This window comes from Phocoena sinus, chromosome 8, assembly GCF_008692025.1.
Source record: "Phocoena sinus isolate mPhoSin1 chromosome 8, mPhoSin1.pri, whole genome shotgun sequence".
NCBI lineage: Eukaryota > Metazoa > Chordata > Mammalia > Artiodactyla > Phocoenidae > Phocoena > Phocoena sinus.
The window spans coordinates 91715807-91738800 of record NC_045770.1 but is presented as its reverse complement, the minus strand read 5'-3'; the positions used below and the strand labels follow the sequence as shown (position 1 = coordinate 91738800).

The following is a 22994-nucleotide window of genomic DNA, read 5'->3' as shown; positions in this document are numbered from 1 at the left end:
TGGCATTTGGATTGCTGATTTCACCATTCTTAAAGAATAGTAATGTCTACCTTATAATAACATTGAAAGGGTGAAGAGAATGGCATGTAAGATTTGGGCATTATATGCATGCCACATATGAATTAAATGAACATTAACTAATTTTTCTCAGCAAGTCATGCTAAAAAAATAATAATCTAACACTGCCTGTATGAACTCATTTAACTCTTAAACCAAATCAGGAAGTAGTTACTTTTATGCCCATTTTACAGATTAGAAAATTGAGGCATAGAGAAATTAAATCTCTTTCCCAGGGCTATAGAAGCAGCAATTAATTAATTAATTAGTTAATTCTGAGCCAGAATTAACTCTGAGGCAGTCTGCCTACAGAAACTAAACTTCCAGGCACTGTGCTCTACTCAATAAAATGTGACTATCCGTAGGTAGTGTTATCACTACTACTTCTGTCTTCTTGTCCTACTGGGGTATTGTCACATCTGATCCTCTTCTTAATTTTACCTTTAAAAAACCCCTTCATTTAGCACTTTCTTTTAGGATTAATATCGTTTAATGATTATTTGTTTATAAACGATTCTCTTACAGTAGAACTTGTTGCACGCTATTATGAATGTCGTCCAAATTCTCCAGAGATTTAAGATACAAGTTAAAATATTTAAATGTCAACATACTAATTTTTCTATAACTCTAGGCAGCAGAATGGCTATATGTACAATTTACGTACATAATAAAATCTGTGTAAACACATGCAAGTGACCTACTTTCCGCCAAGCCTGTCTTGTCTTGTTTTGTAACACAAGCCCTACACTACCTTTATTGCATCAGGAAAAAATGGTTTCTTCATTTCATTCCCCTGGTTTCCTCCTCCCTGTCACATTGAACTAACAAACACAGTAGAATGAATTTCATATCACACAACTTGTGCTTCAGTATTGAACCCAGTTGTCTCATCCTAGGCCATATGTCTCAATATAGAACCATTTCCTTATCTGGGAAGAGTTTTGGAAAACAAGTCTTCCTTCTTTTTTGTAGCTTTTTATTTGAGAGCTGAGCAGAAATAGTATAAAACAATTCACTGTCAAATTTTCCAGAAAAATCAATGCACAGCTTACCTCCCTGTCTCTACCCTCCAGATTTTATTATATATGACAATGGCCTTATTTCTATGAAGAACAGTGCTACATTATTTCCATTACTTTCTCTACATTTGTGGCAGCTAATGTTTCACCTTAGTGGAAGGATATTGGTTACTAAGACCCTATCTGGGCTCATCCTGTACTGAGTCATGCACTCATTCATCAAAAATATTACACAGCCGTTAAAAAGAATGTGATAGTTTTACATATTCTGACATGAAAGGATGCTCAAGATATATTAAGTTTTTTTAAAAAAAAGCAAATTGCAAAACAATATATTTAGCAGGCTCTGATATTTTTGTTTTCCAAAAAAAAAAAAAAGTAAAATGATCCCATGTGTATGTGTGTATATAGAAAAAATCTGGAAAGATGTATTCCAAAATATTAACAATTACCTACCTCTGAGAAGTAAACTTACTTGGGTGTGAGGGCAGTGAGGGACAAGATGAAGCATTCTTTCTTACTCATATACTTTTGTATTGTTTAGTTTTATATAGTTTTTTTTGGTAATGTTCAGTTTTGTACTATATAGTATTATTATAGTAATTAGAAATATACAATTTATATCATATCTGTTATTATAGGATTCCATGTATACACAAAGACCAGTGGGACAGTTCTGAATTAGATGATACTGTAATCTAACAGATGGGATAAGACAAGTAGAAACAATCATTATAATACAAAGAGACAAAAGTAATCAGTTCCAGAAGAGAAGTGCACATATATCTGAGATTAGGAGAAAATCACTGGACATATTGAGGAGATAGAAACAGATAAGTGGTATTTGATTGGGAAAGAAAGGGTTTTAGCAGGCTGAGGTATTTAACTGTCTTTTCTCTTTTTTTGTTGCCAGTGTGGAGAATATGTTATGTGCTCAATAAATGAAGATTGTAGGAAAGACAAAGATGGAAGGAATATGAAGTATAATGAAATAATCACCTGGTCATAGAAATTTAGAGCTGGGAAGAATATAAAGACCATCTCATTTCGTGCTTTAGTGCTCTTCAGAAGAATGTTATGATTCCATCATGGCGCCCCATTGTGTATAGGATCTTAGCGTATGATTTTTTTTTCTTGTTTTAATTCAAGAACATTCACCTTTTCACTTAAAGGAATCACTTTATGGCTTTTTTTTTTTTTTTTTTTTTTTTTTTTGACATATCCAAATTGCCAGCCTCACTACTCCTGTGCTTTGGGGACATTTTTAAATAAAATAAGGATTGCTTGAACACAAGCTCTGCAATACCCTGATAGTAGATCTGATAACTGAGAAGGCTACTAAGTGGCCAACGGGCAGGAAACACTGAACAAAGAGATGATTCACGTCTCAGGCAGGACAGAGCTGGACTGTGTAAGATTTTATCACGCTGCTCAGGATGGCATGTAATTTAAAACTCATGAATTGTTTATTTTTGAATTTTTTTCATTTAATATTTTTGGACCATGGTTAAACTTGGGTAACTGAAACCACAAGAAGCAAAACCGGTAGAATTGGTGGGGGGGCAGGTGGGGGTGGTGGTGAGAGTATACTCATTGTTCCTCTCTTCCTTGAAGATGTTGAATTTCTGAAGGCCACAGCCAATTCATTTTAATAGCAAAGGTTGTCTTGAAAGGATTTCTGAAAGAATTTATAGTCACCTTCATGCCTGTGACTGGTACCTGTTTCATGAGTTTTTAAATTGGGGTCATAGAAACTCTAACACATACTGTGTATTAAGCGGTAAGATTGTGTTCCACTGCTTATAATTTTTATGGGTTTACATAGTCGATTTAAAGGTTATCTTGCTTTAATTCCTGTGGTAAATTAGACAGAATTTGGTATCAAATTAGGAAGGAAAATAGGTGTTTCACTAGCTGATTTGGTAGAGTATGGCCAGTGGGAGAGACGGCCAAGATGAATGTCATGGAGGAGAGCATGGCTCTTCCAACAGACAAAATGGGCATTGATGCCCAGTTCAACTTGCATATGAACATTGAGGATATACAAGCTGAGATGAATAGGAACAACGTAGAAGTCTACATTGTGAAATGTGCCATCTCTTTTATTGGCGAGCATTAGTCAAAAGTCAAGTTAAATGTTACATTAAATGTTAATATATGGGCCAAGATTACTAAGAACAGAAGATTGGTCTTGACTTACGCTTCAAAACTATCCACAAAGATCTTTTCTGGAGCATAATTTAAGGGGAAAAAAAATGATCAAGCGATTGTATCAAACCTATCAGATGTTTACAGAATCATCCAAGGACTGAGAGCTAACTGCTAAGCTTTCCAGAGGTGCAGGGGAAGGGCAAGCACCTCAAGAACCTCTGTCACTCCCCAGGCAGAGGGCTTTTGGGAGACAGAGGTTCTAGCTAAATTGTCCAAAGTGGGCTATTGTTAATAGAATCAACAGGCTTCAAGTTATTTCAGCCCATGGGTTTCTTAATGCCAGAGGCAATTTCTTTGTCTCCTTTCCAGTGAAGGTGGGAAAATAATGGATCTGTGTTCTGCAAGTCTTGCACATTTATAAGTTTCGGTATTGGAAGTGAACTGCCTCAGAGGGGCGGTCATTAAAATTATTCTTGAAAATAAAAGTCTCACAACTGATAGATGAAGATAAAATACCTTCTTTTCAAATTATATGATCCAAATGTATTGCTGAGGCATCTGTGAATACTAAATAATTGTAAGTTTTTTTAATGACAAATATTAATGATAAAGGCTTAAACTCTTCCCCAGCTATTAATATCATATTCCCTTGTTTGCTGATAATCTGTTGATTTAGAGAATGATTCTTTTTTTTCTTAACATCTTTATTGGAGTATAATTGCTTTACAACGATGTGTTAGTTTCTGCTTTATAACATAGTGAATCAGCTATACATTTACATATGTCCCCATATCTCCTCCCTCTTGCATCTCCCTCCCGCCCTCCCTATGCCACCTCTCTAGGTGGTCACAGAGCACCAAGCTTATCTCCCTGTGCTACGCGGCTGCTTCCCACTAGCTATCTATTTACATTTGGTAGTATATATAAGTCCATGCCACTCTCTCACTTCGCCCCAGCTTACCCTTCCCCCTCCTCATGTCCTCAAGTCCATTCTCTACATTTGCCTCTTTATTCCTGTCCTGCCCCTAGGTTCTTCATAACCATTTTTTTTTTTTTTTGGATTCTGTACATATGTGTTAGCATACGGTATTTGTTTTTCTCTTTCCGACTTATTTCACTCTGTATGACACACTCTGCATCCTTCCACCTCCCTACAAATAGCTTAATTTCGTTTCTTTTAATGGCTGAGTAATATTGCATTGTATATATGTGCCACATCTTCTTTATCCATTCATCTGTCAACGGACACTTAGGTTGCATCTATGTCCTAGCTATTGTAAATAGAGCTGCAATGAATATTGTGGTACATGACTCTTTCTGAATCATAGTTTTCTCAGGGTATATGGCCAGGAGTGGGATTGCTGGGTCACATGGTAATTCTATTTTAGTTTTTTAAGGAGCCTCCATACCGTCCTCCATAGTGGCTGTATCAGTTTACATTCCCACCAACAGTGCAAGAGGGTTCCCTTTTCTCCACACACACCCTCCAGCATTTATTGTTTCCAGATTTTTTTATGATGACCATTCTGACCGGTGTGAGGAGATAGCTCTTTGTAGTTTTGGTTTGCATTTCTCTAATGATTAGTGATGTTGAGCATCCATTCATGTGTTTGTTGTCAACCTGTATATCTTCTTTGCAGGAATGTCTGTTTAGATCTTCTGCCCATTTTTGGATTGGGTTGTTTGTTTTTTTTTTTTGATATTGAGCTTCATGAGTTGCTTGTATGTTTTGGAGATTAATCCTTTGTCAGTTGCTTCATTTGCAAATATTTTCTCCCATTCTGAGGGTTGTCTTTTCGTCTTGTTTATGGTTTCCTTTGCTGCGCAAAAACTTTTAAGTTTCATTAGGACCCATTTGTTTATTTTTGTTTTTACTTCCATTTCTCTAGGAGGTGGGTCAAAAAGGATCTTGCTGTGATTTATGTCATAGACTGTTGTGCCTATGTTTTCCTCTAAGAGTTTGATGGTGTCTGGCCTTACATTTAGGTCTTTAATCCATTTTGAGTTTATTTTTGTGTATGGTGTTAGGGAGTGTTCTCATTTCATTCTTTTATATGTAGCTGTCCAGTTTTCCCAGCACCACTTACTGAACAGGCTGTCTTTTCTCCACTGTATATTCTTGCCTCCTTTATCAAAGATAAGGTGACCATATGTGCATGGGTTTATCTATGGGCTTTCTATCCTGTTCCATTGGTGTATATTTCTGTTTTTGTGCCAGTACCATACTGTCTTGATTACTGTAGGTTTGTAGTATAGTCTGAAGTCAGGGAGCCTGATTCTTCCAGCTCCATTTTTCTTTCTCAAGATTGCTTTGGCTATTCGGGGTCTTTTGTGTTTCCATACAAATTGTGAAATTTTTTTGTTCTAGTTCTGTGAAAAATGCCACTGGTAGTTTGATAGGGGTTGCATTGAATCTGTAGATTGCTTTGGGTAGTAGAGTCATTTTCACAATGTTGATTCTGCCAATCCAAGAACATGGTATATCTCTCCATCTGTTTGTATCATCTTTAATTTCTTTCATCAGTGTCTTATAATTTTCTGCATACAGGTCTTTTGTCTCCTTAGGTAGGTTTATTCCTAGATATTTTATTCTTTTTGTTGCGGTGGTAAATGGGAGTGTTTTCTTAATTTCACTTTCAGATTTTTCATCATTAGTGTATAAGAATGCCAGAGATTTCTATGCATTAATTTTGTATCCTGCTACTTTACCAAATTCATTGATTAGCTCTACTAGTTTTCTGGTAGCAACTTTAGGATTCTCTATGTATAGTATCATGTCATCTGCAAAGAGTGACAGCTTTACTTTTTCCTTTCCAGTTTGGATTCGTTTTATTTCTTTTTCGTCTCTGATTGCTGTGGCTAAAAATTCCAAAACTGTGTTGAATAGTAGTGGTGAGAGTGGACAACCTTGCCTTGTTCCTTATTTTAGTGGAAATGCTTTCAGTTTTTCACCATTGAGGACGATGTTGGCTGTGGGTTTGTCATATATGGCCTTGATTATGTTGAGGAAAGTTCCCTCTATGCCTACTTTCTGGAGGGTTTTTATCATAAATGGGTGTTGAATTTTGTCGAAAGCTTTTTCTGCATCCATTGAGATGATCATATGGTTTTTATTCTTCAATTTGTTAATATGGTGTATCACGTTGATTGATTTGCATATATTGAAGAATCCTTGCATTCCTAGGATAAACCCCACTTGATCATAATGTATGATCCTTTTAATGTGCTGTTGGATTCTGTTTGCTAGTATTTTGCTGAGGATCTTTGCATCTGTGTTCATCAGTGATATTGGCCTGTAGTTTTCTTTCTTTGTGACATCCTTGTCTGGTTTTGGTATCAGAGGGATGGTGGCCTCGTAGAATGAGTTTGGGAGTATTTCTCCCTCTGCTATATTTTGCAAGAGTTTGAGAAGGATAGGTATTAGCTTTTATCTAAATAACAAGTGAGTTCTTAAAATTTCATTTTCTTTGGCAGGATGATAGGAATGTTTTTAGCACTGGAATGGAGTTAATGGAGAATCGTGGTTAAGAACATGGATTTTGAAGTCAGGCAACAGAGAATTGTAACCCAGTACAGTGATTTGTGTGGCACTGAACCACTCACTTAAACTCTTCAAGTATCAATTTGCTCCTCTAAGCTCAGGGGCAGAAAATCAGCTGCCTGCAGAGATTCTGTGAGAACAGAACATTCCAAGTATGCCTGACACCCATGAGCACTTAGTCACTGAGCATTTCCTACTCCCAAGGAGTGAGCTAAGACTTCACTGGTATCACCTTATAAGGAATGACTCCATGAGATAGATATGATTTTGTTGCCATTTTACAATTAAGAAAACTGAATTTTACAGAACTTTACAGAAAATATACCTATAGGCACACATTTAGGCCAGAGTATGAATGTAGGTTTATGTCTACTTTCAACACCTCCTCAGCATGCCCCTATTCCTTTTATACCTGTGATCTTTCTGTCACTGTGAAGTTAAGTGTGTCATTGCCAACATAGGAAATTAGTCGTACAGGCTCTTGGGCATTAAATGACTGGCTTGTGGTCACATGGTTAGTAAGTGGTGGAGCCAGTTTGGGGACCCAGGTCTGTGTGATACTACCTTGTCTTTATTACTGGTATCTCCCTCTCCTTTACTCTTTGAATTCTCCATCTGAACACACTCTGTCCTTCAGGACTCTTTCTGCAATGTAGACCCCACAAGGACTGTGCGCAGAAGTAATCCCTCAATGACTTCACATTATATAGAGAGTAAAGCCAAGCATCTTTTTAGAACTTGCCAACCTCTCCCTGGTCAGAATCCTGCTTCCCTCTCTAGTCTCACCTCTTGGTGCCCTGCCTGCCAACGCCCTTGAGTACATCCTCCAGCCTAATGCACTACTTTAACTCTGCCGTACTCGCCATGTTGTTTTATGTTTTTCTGCATTTGATTCATTCCTGAATGCGTTTACCCATTTTGTCTACCCTGTGACTTCCTATTCATCTTTCAAAACCCTTCTGAAGTTCTGGACCACAAGTAAAATTGGCCACTTCATGGTGGCAGCCATCAAAGTATGCTACTTGGCCTGCTGCTGGAAACATAATTGATTGACAGCCCTAGCTACTGCTTTCTGTATCCACCAGGGCTTTTGCTACTAGGCTGTGCTTCCATTGGGCTGCTCCCAGCCAGTGACTGCTACTGGCTCAGGCCCATTCTTGTGAACTACAAGACTCCTCTGTTAGGGAACTGTAGCTCTAGGACTGCCCATTGGCTTAGCTGAATCTTTCTTAAAAATGTGCTGCAGTTCCAGAATCTTCCGTCCGACCTTCTGTCCTTCTCTTCTCCTTTACACGTGTCAGACTTCTGCTGTAGTTTGAAGGCTCTCCAGTCTTTCTCTTGATCATTCCCCCTTTATCCTTCACAGGCTTTTCCGATAAATTTCTTATATGTCTATTCCCATCTTGGTATCTGCTTCTTGATGGACCTGAGTAAATATAGCCCTGCGGGTGCCTTTCTCTCTCCTGTACACATACCAGCACGAATAAAATATTGCATTTGTTATTTTACTTTTCAAATATGAGGCCAGTAAAATTAGGAAAAACATTGTATTCTTTTATTTTCAGCCCTTAGTATACTGTTTGGTACTTAGTGACTATTTAATGAACTTGCATAAATGAATTCTAAAATTATGATGTTATCTAACATGCGTTTATTTAGGTCAAAACAAGCAAAACTGTGTGTTAACTCCTCAGCTAACACTGCCAATCAATGTGAAGATACCTGGGAGTTAGTTTATGGTCACTAATGCTAGGCTTGTGTTTCAGAGTATTGCCATTCAGCTTCTATAGGCCCAAAATATTTTCTTGAGTTCAAATGAGTTTTTATGCTTATGAACTTAATTTAACTAAACTTTAAATCTTGAAATCTCACTGAATCTCTCTCATCACTAAGTGAAGCAGCCTTGATTAATCACTCTGAGCATTTCAAAATATTCTGTCAGTTAACCTATATTTAACATAAGCATGTGTAAAATCTATATGAGAACATTCATTCGTAGGAAAGCATATTCTTAGAGAGCTATAAATTCACATAGTAATTCTTCTTAATATTTCAAGTGAGGAGAAGGATATAGAACATTTCTATTCATTACTGGTAAATCCATTACAAACCTGTTCTGATCCATACAGCAATAGAACTTATTATTTCTTTGTTGTTGGGTTATTTATGCTAAAAAGGAAAAATAATTAAATATTCCATTTACCATTAAATTTTCTCTTCACAAAAAATTACACTGGTTTGGCCACCAACTAAAATCCTATGTCATTGCTTGATTCCAGATAATTTTTTACTTTGTTCCATTCCATTTTTCATACTTGGGATCTCTCTTAGAATTTTTCAGTATAATCTCCTAAATATGTTTTGTCTTGTTCTTGTTCTATAGATAATGATAATAATAAATACCATTTACTGAGACTATTATGTGTACCGAAAATTATGTCTTAAATGCTATCATCCCAATTTTCCAAATGAGATACTAAGAATCAGAGAAGTAAAATAACTTGGAGGTGATTGTACAACTAGTAAATGGATCGTCAGTGGCCTGAACCCAGATCTGCCTAATTTTTGGATTATCTAATCTTAGTTTAATTGTCTAGTGTTTTGACTTTAAAATTTGAACAATAATCTATTAAATCGAAAGCATACAGTGTTCTTCTAAGAACTTTGCGTTTCCTCTAGAGGAAATAGAGAGCCACTTGGCTTCTAACACAGAGGAAAATAATGTAATATGATAAATACTTTTAAAAAACGTGTCAGAAGGAGACAGTTTAAAAAATGTGAAGGACAGTATATAAACTAGAAAAAGGGTGACTTGGAAGCTAGTTACTGACAAAGTCTAAACAAGAAGTGGTTAAGGTCTGATTTAATAGTGTCAGCAAGGGTATGGACAGGAGGAAGAGGAGGCTGGAGAGACATTTCTGAAACCAGTGGCTCAGCAATGTACGGACCATGGGATTTTTGGTCAGATTCCCTAGTTACCCTGCATCTGTTTCCTCTTCTGTAAAATAGAGATAATAAAATCTATTTCAAAGTGTTACCAGGAGCTTCAAGTAATAGTATACTATCATATACTTGTATGTTACATACTGTGAGTCTAGGCACTTCCATGGGGAACTTTATTTATACTAGGAATTTACTTCTCACAAGAACTCCAGTAACTAAGTATCATCATTACCAGTTTTACAGATGAGGAAACTGAGGCACAGTGAGGTGAAGTGAAAAAAAAGAGTGATGGCGCTGTGGTAACATGAGATTAAAATAATAGCAGGTATTATATGTCTGATACATAGAAGGTGCTTTATAAACGACTATAATTAGCCACCTGGACTAATGCCCTTGAAAAGGAGAACCAAATCTGACTCATTTTTGAACAAGGTAATCTAGTATGTGGAGTGGGCAGAACCGCTTGATTGGATCATCATGGACACAGCACAGGTACTGTCCTTGGTGCTGAAGATCTGGTGGCAAACCAGCCCCTGCCTTCATGATATTTTCCTTCTGCTGGAACAGATGTTCTGATGACTAGGTGGTTGAGTAAAGGGAGCATAGTTGGAAAACTATTTCTAAATTATTTTCTGTGACATATTTTTTCTCCTGTAAACATTTGCTCAGAAAGCTGACACAGGAATAAGACACTGTAAACTTTCAGTTAGCCTTTTCAGTGAGGACTAGGGGAACACATTTGTTTCAGATCCTTTCTTGAGACTTTTCCCTTTTCATAGAGTTAACTTTTAGTTAACTTTTAGCTCTAGGCCCCAAAACTAGTTACAAACTAACTTATTTTCTGTTACATCCTCAGCTCTTACAATAGTACCTAAAACAATCAGCAATGAATAGATGAGTGAATGAACAAATAAAGGCATTTTTCATTTTTCAGGTTATCCATTCTTTGCATGCAGTAAGTTGATCTCTAAGGGAAAAATTGAGTATTTAAGGTTAATTACTAACTGGAATGTATGCTAGGATTTATGTTGTGCAAAAATGGTATAACAATTTGAAAGTGGTTCTTAAGAGTTGTTGATAACAAGCTCTGAGGAGATAATTTTTGTAAGCACCAAAACCACAGCATCTCTGAATTTCAGAAGTGTCATTTTGCCATCCTTTTTTTAAATTAAATCTCACTTTCAAAATTCAGATCACAAACAATTTTGTAAAGACATTAATGGTCAAAATGGATGTGTCACTCAGTCTTACATCATGCCCTACAAATCATGAGAAAACCGTTCTGTTTTCCTATCTCATCCTTGAACGTGGACACATATAGTATGTATATAAATTTAGAAAATATGCCATTTTGAAATTCCCTTCTTTCATGTGATATTATATCATGAGCATGTTTGTATAACACTATGCAATTATATGATTATCTTTTTCATATCTGGATGATATTTACTTGCCCCAGTCCTATGTGGCCACCCACTCACTTACCTTCCTCAGAGCTGTGGAATTTTATCCATTCCCAGTTGTGTCTAAAATATACATTTGCAAGATAGAGTGTTGCTAGCATTTTCTCGAGCTTGAAATCCATACAATTAAATAATTCTCTCCATTTAAGGATAAATTACCTTCTCTTATCTTCTCTGAGGTAAGACAGAGAAACTGAAGGGGGCTGTGGGAAGCAGAGTAGTCTGGTGAGAACGGTAGAGGGCAGTGTGGAAGTTCTGTAGATATGATATTAATATGTAATCTCAGGCCATCACATCCTTTGTGCCTCAGTGTTCTTGAGTCTGCCTCACTTTAGATTATATTTGGGGGAATGTAATATTTATCTACCTAAGATGCCCTACCTGGCTCAAACTACGCAATGGCATTTCCAAACCAATCTGTACAACAGAGAATCAAAATAAATCATGTAATGTGCTAACCATAATATCGAACACATTGTGTATGTTCAACATATTCTACATACTGCTGTGATTTTTATTATAGTGATAATGATTTGAATCAAGTCTCTACTTGGTGTGGGATAAGTGTATGCTAAAATTATTCCTTAGTTTGTTGTCAAGTAGAGTGAATTATCTATAGGATTTCCTCACCCTTCTCTTGGAACTTATTTATATGAGAATTCAGAGTCGTTGTAGTGCTCTGGACCAAATGTAGAAAGGTCAGAGGTAGATTAGGGTTTTTTTTTTTTTTTTTTTCATGCCAGAATAGTTGTTTATCAAAAGGAAATGAACTGTCATAACTGGAGGAGGACTCAGGCTTGTTCATTCATTCTTCTCCCCCTTCCGCTAATGCACGATCGTTACTGATAGAATATTCTCAAGTGATTCTTTTTAAGTGACTCTAGTAGTGGCACTTCCAATTAGATTGATATTTGTCATAACTATTTTATTGGCTCTTGGTAATAATCACAGAGTGAATTACTGCTCTTACTCTCCAACATCACAATGAATCAGTTCACAGAGGCAATTACAAAGAAGAGTGAATTACTAGGGAGACAGAGTAACTAGTCTCTCTCAAGTAACTAGATGCTGTGAAGTAGCCAGATCCTAAAGAATGTTATCATAATATCAGTTACTCTGTTTTTTAACTCATTATTAGGCTTACAGATACTAAACTTTTCCATTTAGGTGTAAAAGTGAATGGCTTTTAGGAACTCTACTGTATTGGCTCCAAATGAAGTATTCTGAGGATGGCAGCATGGTAACTATAGTTAAAAATACAGTATTGTACACCTGAAAGTTGCTAATAGAGTCAATTTTTAAAGTTCTCATCACCAGGAAAAAAAAGCCACAATGTGAAGTGATGGATGTTAACTAAATTTATTGTGGTAATCATATATATTGTGGCAATATGTACATATATCAAATCATTATGTTGTACACTTTAAATGTATACAATGTTATATGTATATATTATATCCCAGGGAAATTGGGAAAAAAAGAAAAAATAATAATTTTGAATTAAAAATAGTTTTTGTGTCACAAATGTACCTAGGTTAACAGCTCAATTTCACTACTTACTAGTTGTGTGTCCCTGTACAAATTGCTTAATCTATCTATGTCTGTTTTTCCATTTTTAAATGGAGATGTTTACAGCTGCAACCATGCAGCATTATTTGAGAATTAAATAGAATAATACAGGTAGTCATTTAGGGTAGTACTCTGTGTACAGTAAGTGCCCCAAACTGTTAGATATTATATGTACCAGATGTGTTTTTCTGGCTCTATAAATCAGGCAAATATAAATTACTTATTTTTAGGTGTTAATAAAAGTTATTGTGGTATAAAATGACCTACTTTAAAGATCCAACTTTCATACGGAGTTCAGCCAAAATTGACTTTATGAACTAAGTCAGATCTCCGAAAATCACTGAAACTAAGCTGTATGTGTAAAGTGTAACAATACACACAATTGTATCAGGATTGAGGTAAGGCTCAACTATGTTGTATATTCAAGTTATCACATCTTGCTTAATACCTTTTGATACTCAAATAATATTTTTACTGATTGTCCCATTTTATTACCTCAGCTCCCTTGGGAAAGCAATTGAGAAGATGTTACTACACTAGTTTCATAGCTAAGGATCTGAGACTCAGTTAGAATGAAGTTACATAACCAAAACGCAGTTGAACAGGTACTAGAACCTAGGTTCTCTCATGTCAAAAGAATAAACTCCTTCAAGTAAATCTGAAATCTGAAAAGGAATATATATATATATGTATATATATATATGTATATGTATATGTACATGTATAACTGAATCATTTTGCTGTATACCTGAATCACTGTAAATCAAGTATACTTCAATTAAAAAAAAAAAAAAAAAAGGAAGAGAGGTCTGTGAGCTAACATGGGCTTAACTTGTGTAGGATCTCACCAACCCGTTTTAGAGATTTGGGCTTTTATTAGAATGAGATGGAAGCTACTGGGAGCTTTTGAGCACAGAAAAGACATAATCTGATTTACCTGTTAGTAGAATCATCCTAGCTGCTATTTTGACAACAGACAAAAGGAAGGAATAGAGTAAAGTAGGTCTCCATTGCAATAAAACTTAACAGAACTTATAGTGGCTTGGACCAGCATATTAGAAGTGAAGATGGAGAAAAGCAGTCATAGTTTAGACAGATTTTGGATACATTTTGAAGTTAGCACCAATGGCGTTTGTTAATACACTTGCTATGGAGTATGGGAGAAAGAGTGGAGTCAGGTTTTTTGGGAATGAGAAAATGGTAGGATGAAGTTGTTTCTCTGAGAAGAAACTGTAGAATGAGCAAATTGGTGGTGACAGCAAGCTCAGTATATGCTCATTTTAAATTGCCTGTTAGAACTCACAGTGGGTCTAGCAAGTAGACAGTTGCTTATAAGTACGGCACTCATGCAGAGTTCGGCACTAAAATAGAAATTTGGCAATCCCAGATGTAAGGATTCTCTTTAAAAGTTTAAGCCTGGATTGGATCTGGTTGGGAGTTAGTCTAATAGAAAATAAGAGATGTTCAAGATGTGAGCCGTGGTGTATTGTATTATTACAAAGCTAGGGAAATGAGAAGAAAACCTCAGAGGAGATTAAAAAAAAGTGTAATCCATTGAAGAAGGAAAACTGGAGAGAATGATGTTTTGGAAGCCAAGTATAACAAGTATTTTAATTGAAAAGGAGTATCAGATTGGCATAGTGTAAGGCCTTGACTACAGCATTACTAATGTCTGATTTACACCAAGATAGAGTAAAGAACAATTATTCCTTATATTTGAATGTCCATTGTGTGCACAGAGAAGGTGGTGATTAAAGAAAAAGAATACAGCAAAAATAATACAGCAACAGCAGAAACACTCACAGATAAAAACATTCTCTCTGCCTTTAAAGCTCAGAGGCAGGGAGACAGAATTTGGAACATAGGTTATAAGTCTCATAATGCATGACCATCAACAGTCTGTGGGACTATATATATAGATAGATGAAGTAGAAATTAATTTTGATAAGCAGCTTCAGGAGGGAATAAAGGTCACATTTGAGCTGGGTATTAAAGAATGACTATAAGTTTGTTGGGTAGGAAATGGGAATGGACAAAAGAATAATGACATTTAAGGCAGATAAGATGGCACAAGAAACGCCATAGAGGTACAAGAAGGCAGAATATGTACAGGGATGAGGAGTAAATTCATTTGACTGGAATAGAGTATGCAAAGTAGAATGGGGGTAAAATAGCGGTAGATACACTTTTTTGCCTTTATGGAAAATCTTGCTCAACAGTCCAGTAGAAAGAAAAACTTGATAAAGTGAGATATTTATCCAGAAGCAAATATTATAATTACTATCATTTTTTAAAAAGCCTTTTATATTCTGGGAAAAGCCTCAAGGACGACATAGTGTAACATGAATGTACCCTTGGAAAAATATATGGAAATATAAATTGTTCCTTGTAGGTTACTCCATTAGGCAGATTTTAATTTCAGATAATTTTGCTTGGGCTCTTTTCTAACTTCCTTAAATGTAATGTGTTTTATTTTTATCTCTTTCCTAGAAATGGTTCTCTGTACTGTGAGGCTGCAAGATCACCCAGGGAGAGTGGGACCAAACAGACCAGAACGTCTGACACACTGAATGTATGTGAGTACAATATTAACAGCATTTAAAAAAAAAAAGGAAAAAGAGAAATTGTCTAATATATGACTTAAAGTGCTTTGGAGTATATAGACTGTTTGTGAATTAATATGGCTAATTGCTGGATCCTTGGCATGGGCAAGCTCTCACTGGTGAGAGAGGCGTTTGTGTGTGCACCTGTGACAAAGGCTTGATTTCTCCTCTAAAGATACACATCCCATTTTTAGCGGGAATTACTGTCTCTCATAACTGCTCTGCTTCTAGTAAAACTTTGAAAGCCTGCTTTCTGACCTCAGCTGCATATATTCCCACTTCGTCTGCTCCCAGATTCCTACTGAACCCATTCTTTACCCTCCTTTTATCTTTCTCTGTCATTCTGGTCCCTCAGACACCACATTTAGTTTTATTTGCCTTCCTGAATACAACATCAGCCAACTGGACAATTCTCCCTAACCCTCTTGTTCTCTATCAACTTTATGTCTTGCCATACTTACCTTGCCAATTGTCAAGTTAGTATGTATTTGTGTAATTATTTGATTATTTTATGTACCTTTCACTTGATCAGTTGCTCCATGCAGACAAGGTTCATGCTTGTTTGCTGATATAACATAGATGGTCCACGTTTCTAGGCTGCCTGCCCCTGCCTGTTCCTGAGTGGAATTTGGCCACTTAAAACGTTCATCCCTTTTTTTTGTGTGTCTTTTGAATATGTTTTATATATTTTTGTCCCATTCTGTTAAAGGGAAAATCAGTGACACTTTACACATTTAAATTAGTAATTGTGGGAATAATGCAATTAATTTATTGTCCTTCTCCAGCTGAAAGCTCTTCTAAATCTTAAGTTGAAGTTTCAACTTTAGTTTTAAGGAGATGCTTCTCAAAGTGTGCTGTTTTCTACAGGTGATATGCAGTAGAAACGCTGGTATTTTGGTGTTGATCTTGGAGTTCAAATTCATAACTTGAAGTTGTTTGTTCCCACTCTGGGGTCAAGAATGGTCACCACGATTCAGAATGGTCTGGGTGTTTGTAAGACAACTTCTGGTGACCTTTTGAGCCTGAGCAGCTTGCCTTGGCCAACTGGGTTTATCTCAGATCCACCTCCATATCAGGAATCCTAAGGGTATCAGATGTCAGAACTTGCTCAGGGAACACCTGTGTCATCTCTCCCACCCCAGGAGACATAGGAGTGCAGTTCTAATGGGCACAAGGGGAACTCATTGTCTTGCTGAAAACCCAGGACTCGCATTGACTTCAGGCGTGGCTGGATTCAGAACTCAAACAATGTCATCAGGACTCAATTTCCCTCCATCTTGAGGTTCTTCCACTGAGATAGTTAAGACGTCGGGAGATCCAAGGTGGCCTCAGTCAGCTCCAGGTTTTCCCTTACTCTGGCTAGGAGGAGGCAGTATCTCCAGACTCTCTGTCTCCTCAGCTCCAAATCCAGTCAGGAGAGAATCATGCCTTCTCTCTTCCAGCATTTCCAGGTGTCATGAAGTCTCATTGGCTCTGAGTGGGTCACGTGCACATTGCTAAGCCAATTACTGTGACCATGAAGATGCAGTATATTGATTGGCTTAGGCCTATGTCACACGCTTCCTCCTCAGAATTCTTCCCAAATGGACAGCTTTCTCCCCTTCCCATATGGTCTCCTGCTGTAGTTCCTTCTGGTCTCATGGGACCATCACACACCTGTGGCTGTGAGGTGCAATTACCTGGCTGCCTGGGTGGGAAGCAGCCCATATATCCTAGTGGCTTTTTTTCTGAAATACCTTCACTTTATTGCACTCATCACATTATAAGTTTGTTTCCTTTACACATTTGTTTTTCATACAAGACAGATGTTTAAAGGGCAAAAGTTATTGATCATTTTTAACAATTTTATAGTGGTATAATTCATAAACCATACACTTCACACATTTAAATTGCACCATTCAATGGTTTTTTAGTATATTTATACTTTTGCAACCATCACCACAATCTAAATTTAGAACATTTTCACTACCCCCCAAATAAACCCTGTACCTATTAGTTATTCCCCCATCCCAACCCTATGTTGACACATGCCCACAGCCCTGGGCGACCACCAATATATTTTGTTTCCATTGATTCTTGATACTTCAGAATAGACGTATCCAGATAATATTGGAATCATACAGTATGTGGTCTTTTGTAATTAGCATCTCTCACTTAGCTAAACATTTTCAAGGTTCATCCATGTTTTAGCATATATAAGTAATTCATTGTTTTTATTGCCAAATAACATTCCATTGTATAAATAATCCTCATTTATCAATCAATTCATCAGTTTATGGACATTTTGACTGTTTTTTACTTTTTTAAAAAAACCTTATTTTATATTGGAGTATAGTTGATGAATGCTGTATTAGTTTCAGGTGTACAGCTGAGTGATTCAGTTATACGTATACATGTATCTATTCTTTTTCAACTTCTTTTCCCATTTAGGTTATTACAGAGTATTAAGCAGAGTTCTCTGTGCTATACAGTAGGTCCTTGTTGGTTATCTTATTTTAAATATAGCAGTGTGTACACGTCAATCCCAAATCCCAACCTATCCCTACCCCCTTCCGACTCTTCTCCCAGTAACCGTAAGTTCATTCATTAAGTCTGTGAGTCTGTTTTTGTTTTGTAAGTAGGCTTGTTTGTATAATTTTTTTAGATTCTGCATATAAGTAATATCATACGATATTTGTCTTTCTCTGTATGACTTGTTTCACTTAGTATGATGATAACCAGGTCCATCCTTGTTGCTGCAAATTTATGGTTGTTCAAAATCTCTGTACTTTTGGGGCTCAAATCTTCCCCAGATTGTCTCAGTTTGAAATAAAACAGCCTCTTGCTTTCTAGAAAAGATGAGGCTATCTATTATGAACATCACTGAATTTTTCTTCTTTAGACCTTAAAATATCTCTGTACCTATCTATAGTCTATTTCCTGTTTCCCCAAATAACTTTTTATACATATTAGACTTTAATCCTAACATTTTACATTTCTTTATCAACTTTATTAAATCAGCTATTCCTTCCTGATTTGCATTTCTCCATTTTTCTGATTCTTTCCACACAGGCAAAAACAACCATCATGCTTTTAGGTCCCTTATCTTGGAACAAATTCAGTCAACCAAAATCAAAACAAAACAAGCCTCCTTCATCTCACTGTTACCTTATTTTTCCCCCCACTTAGCCACTTTTACCCATTCAAAGTCTTTGTAGAACAGTGTTCTTTGCCAATTCATGTTAAATTCAAGAAAAGAAGGGGCTATTTTTATTTTTGTAGTACAGTGTATTTCCAGTACGTAGCACAATATCTAAAATGGTAGGGGCTCAATAATTAAATGAGTTAATTTTAGCTACCCTTTCTCTTCCCACTCTCCACCTGAGTGTTAAAATTTTGCTTTAAGCACTGCTTAAATTAATCTTACCAAAATAACTAAACAAAATAGCTCCTTTCTCTGTTATTCAGTACAGAACCATGTTTCAAATACTCCTCTTATATGCTATATCATAATCTATCTTAATTACCGTTAACTGTGTGTATGCCTCATCGCTGCATCAAAGCCTCAGCCCCTAGAGCTCAGGACAATTAACCTGGTATTTCCTTAGCCCCCACAACTCTTAACAAAGTGTTTGCTAGTCAGTATTTACTAGTGAGTTGAATTCATACATTTAAATATTGAAGGGTCCTCTAGCATTGCTCTGACCACATTAGTATTACCTTTGATGAAATATTTTGCACCTAAAATAAAAATGTGAATATATAATTGGATAACCTTTTATAAACCATTTCAAATCATTAAAGTAATAATTTTTTAAAACCCTATGCTGGGCTTCCCTGGTGGCGCAGTGGTTGAGAGTCCGCCTGCCGATGCAGGGGACACGGGTTCGTGCCCCGGTCCGGGAAGATCCCACATGCCGCGGATGCGGCTGGGCCCGTGAGCCATGGCCGCTGAGCCTGCGCGTCCGGAGCCTGTGCTCCACAACGGGAGAGGCCACAACAGTGAGAGGCCTGCGTACCGCAAAAAAAAAAAAAAAAAAAAAAACCCTATGCTGAATGAATCATGATATACGTGTTTTGTATTTATGATCACGTTATTTCAACAATTAGTAATATTTATCCATACGTATATTATATTTACACATACATACATACACATAAAAATATTGCTTGTAACCACTTGATAAAAGAATAACCATTGTTTAAATTATTTCCAAGAAAATAAAATTCTCTTCCAGGTTCTTTAAATGCACCCAATAAATGCACACAAGAGAAAATAGAAAATCTCTTAAAAACTGTTTCAGGAAACAACAGAGACTTAAGAATTACTCTAGGGCTTCCCTGGTTGCTCAGTGGTTGAGGTCCACCTGCCGATGCAGGGGACACGGGTTCGTGCCCCGGTCCGGGAAGATACCACATGCCACAGAGCGGCTGGGCCTGTGAGCCATGGCCACTGAGCCTGCGTGTCCGGAGCCTGTGCTCCACAACAGTGAGAGGCCTGCGTACCACAAAAAAAAAAAAAAAAAAAAATTACTCTAAACACTCCCAAACTCATTCTATGAGGCCACCATCACACTGATACCAAAACCAGACAAAGATGTCACAAAGAAAGAAAACTACAGGCCAATATCACTGATGAACATAGGTGGAAAAAACCTCAACAAAATACTAGCAAACAGAATCCAACAGCACATTGAAAGGATCATACACCATGATCAAGTGGGGTTTATCCCAGGAATGCAAGGATTCTACACAGCCAACATCATTCTCAATGGTGAAACACTGAAACCATTACCTCTAAGATCAGGAACAAGACAAGGTTGTCCACTCTCACCACTATTATTCAGCATAGTTTTGGAAGTTTTAACCACAGCAGTCAGAGATGAGAAAGAAATAAATGGAATCCAAATCGGAAAATAAGAAGTAAATCTGTCACTGTTTGCAGATGACATGATACTATACATAGAGAATCCTAAACATGCTACCAGAAAACTACTAGAGCTAATCAATGAATTTGGTAAAGTAGCAGGATACAAAGTTAATGCACAGAAGTCTCTTGCATTCCTATACACTAATGATGAAAAGTCTGAAAGAGAAATTAGGAAACACTCCCATTTACCTTTGCAACAAAAAGAATAAAATACCTAGGAACAAACCTACCTAAGGAGACAAAAGAACTGTATGCAGAAAACTATAAGGCACTGATGAAAGAAATTAAAGATGATAAAAACAGATGGAGAGATATACCATATTCTTGGATTGGAAGAATCAACACTGTAAAAATGACTTACTACCCAAAGCAATCTACAGATTCAATGCAATCCCTGTCAAACTACCAATGGCATTTTTCACAGAACTAGAATAAAAAATTTCACAATTTGTATGGAAGCAAAAAGACCCCGAATAGCCAAAGCAATCTTGAGAAAGAAAAACAGAGCTGGAGGAATCAGGCTCCCAGACTACAGACTACACTACAAAGCTACAGTAATGAAGACAGTATGGTACTGGCACCAGAACAGAAATATAGATCAATGGAACAGGATAGAAAGCCCAGAAATAAACCCTTGCACATATGGTCACCTTAATTTTGATAAAGGAGGCAAGAATATACAATGGAGAAAAGACAGCCTCTTCAATAAGTGGTACTGGGAGAACTGAACAGCTACATGTAAAAGAATGAAATTAGAACACTCCCTAACACCACACACAAAAATAAACTCAAAATGGATTAATGTAAGGCCAGACACTATAAAACTCTTAGAAGAAATCATAGGCAGAACACTCTATGACATAAATCACAGCAAGATCCTTTTTGACCCACTTCCTAGAGAAATGGAAATAAAAATGAAAATAAACAAATGGGACCTAATGAAACGTAAAAGCTTTTGCACAGCAAAGGAAACCATAAACAAGACCACAAGACAACCCTCAGAATGGGAGAAAATATTTGCAAATGAAGCAACTGACAAAGGATTAATCTCCAAAATTTACAAGCAGCTCATGCAGCTCAATATCAAAAAAACAAACAACCTAATCCAAAAATGGGCAGAAGACCTAAATAGACATCTCTCCAAAGAAGATATACAGGTTGCCAACAAACACATGAAAGGATGCTCAACATCATTAATCACTAGAGAAATGCAAATCAAAACTGCAATGAGGTATCACCTCACACTGGTCAGAACGGCCATCATCAAAAACTCCACAAACAAATGCTGGAGAGGGTGTGGAGTAAAGGGAACCCTCTTGCATTGTTGGTGGGAATGTAAATTGTTACAGCCACTGTGGAGAAGAGTATGGAGGTTCCTTAAAAAACTAAAAATAGAACTACCATACGACCCAGCAATCCCACTACTGGGCATATACCCTGAGAAAACCATAATTCAAAGAGAGTCATGTACCCCAATGTTCATTGCAGCTCTATTTACAATAGCTAGGACATGGAAGCAACCTAAATGTCCATTGACAGATGAATGGGTAAAGAAGATGTGACACATATATACAATGGAATATTACTCAGCCATAAAAAGAAACGAAACTGAGTTATTTGTAGTGAGATGGATGGACCTAGAGTTTGTTATACAGAATGAAGTAAGTCAGAAAGATAAAAATGTATGGAATTAAAAAAGAGAAAAAAGGTTCTGAGGAGCTTAGGGGCAGGAGAGGAATAAAGAGGCAGACATAGAGAATGGACTTGAGGACACGGGGAGGGGAAGGGTAGGCTGAGATGAAGTGAGAGAGTGACATGGACATATATACACTACCAAATGTAAAATAGATAGCTAGTGGGAAGCAGCCTCATAGCACAGGGAGATCAGCTTGGTGCTTTGTGACCACCTAGAGGTGTGGAGTAGGGCGGGTGGGAGGGAGACACAAGAGGGAGGAGATATGGGGATATATGTATATGTATAGCTGACTCGCTTTGTTATACAGCAGAAATTTACACACCATTGTAAAGCAATTATACTCCAATAAAGATGTTAAAAAAAAAAATAAGGGTAGACGGAAAAAAAAAAAACAAAACACCTCTGAGGACCTCAGGAAGATAAAGATGGAAAATGCAAAAGAAAAGTAAGACTGTGGAGGGTAGAAGTGTCACTATCCATATAACAGGAGTCCCAGAAAGAGAAAAATTCCATAGGGACGAAAACACACACACCTTTGGAAAGCAGAGCCTCATAGATAAGACGACTGGAGCAGGAGATATCAATGAATCTTTAAAATAAAGGTTGTCTGATCAAGGACACAAAAATGAGCAAGGATTTGGAATATTTGAGAAACAGTTACAAGCATGATGGGATGCTGTCTTGTTGGTGGCCTGAACCTGCACATGGTCTTCACCACTGGGAATGTGTCCAAGGCAAGCGAGGAACTGAATTTTAATTTTCTTTAATTTTAAGAAATTTGAGTTTAAAAAGCTAATACTTGATTCAGGCATTGAAAAACTTTTAAGTATGCTTGGAACAACTTGGGTTTGTGAATCTCCTCTTGTAGTTGTAAATTGAAACCTAAATACAGATCAACTATATCTGATGTGAATTTAGTAATTATACTGAGATGCACTAAAAGTGTAACATTTATCCCAGGTTTATAATGCTAAATACAGAAAAGAGAGAGTAAAATGTCTGATTAATACTTTTATATTGATTATATGCTGAAATTATCCTAT

At 36.8% G+C, this 22994-nt stretch overlaps 1 protein-coding gene across 2 annotated transcripts in view; it reads left to right on the top strand.

Moving 5' to 3' along the window:
- Positions 1 to 22994, top strand: part of LRRC4C (leucine rich repeat containing 4C) — a 1265570-nt gene that overhangs the window by 493718 nt on the left and 748858 nt on the right. The window contains exon 2 of one of the 2 annotated variants that reach the window (XM_032638696.1): positions 15234 to 15319. The exons of the other annotated variant lie outside the window; for it this stretch is intronic. The gene's annotated coding sequence lies outside the window, so the exon portion shown is untranslated. The remainder of the gene's footprint in view (positions 1 to 15233; positions 15320 to 22994) is intronic. 2 annotated transcript variants of the gene reach the window in all.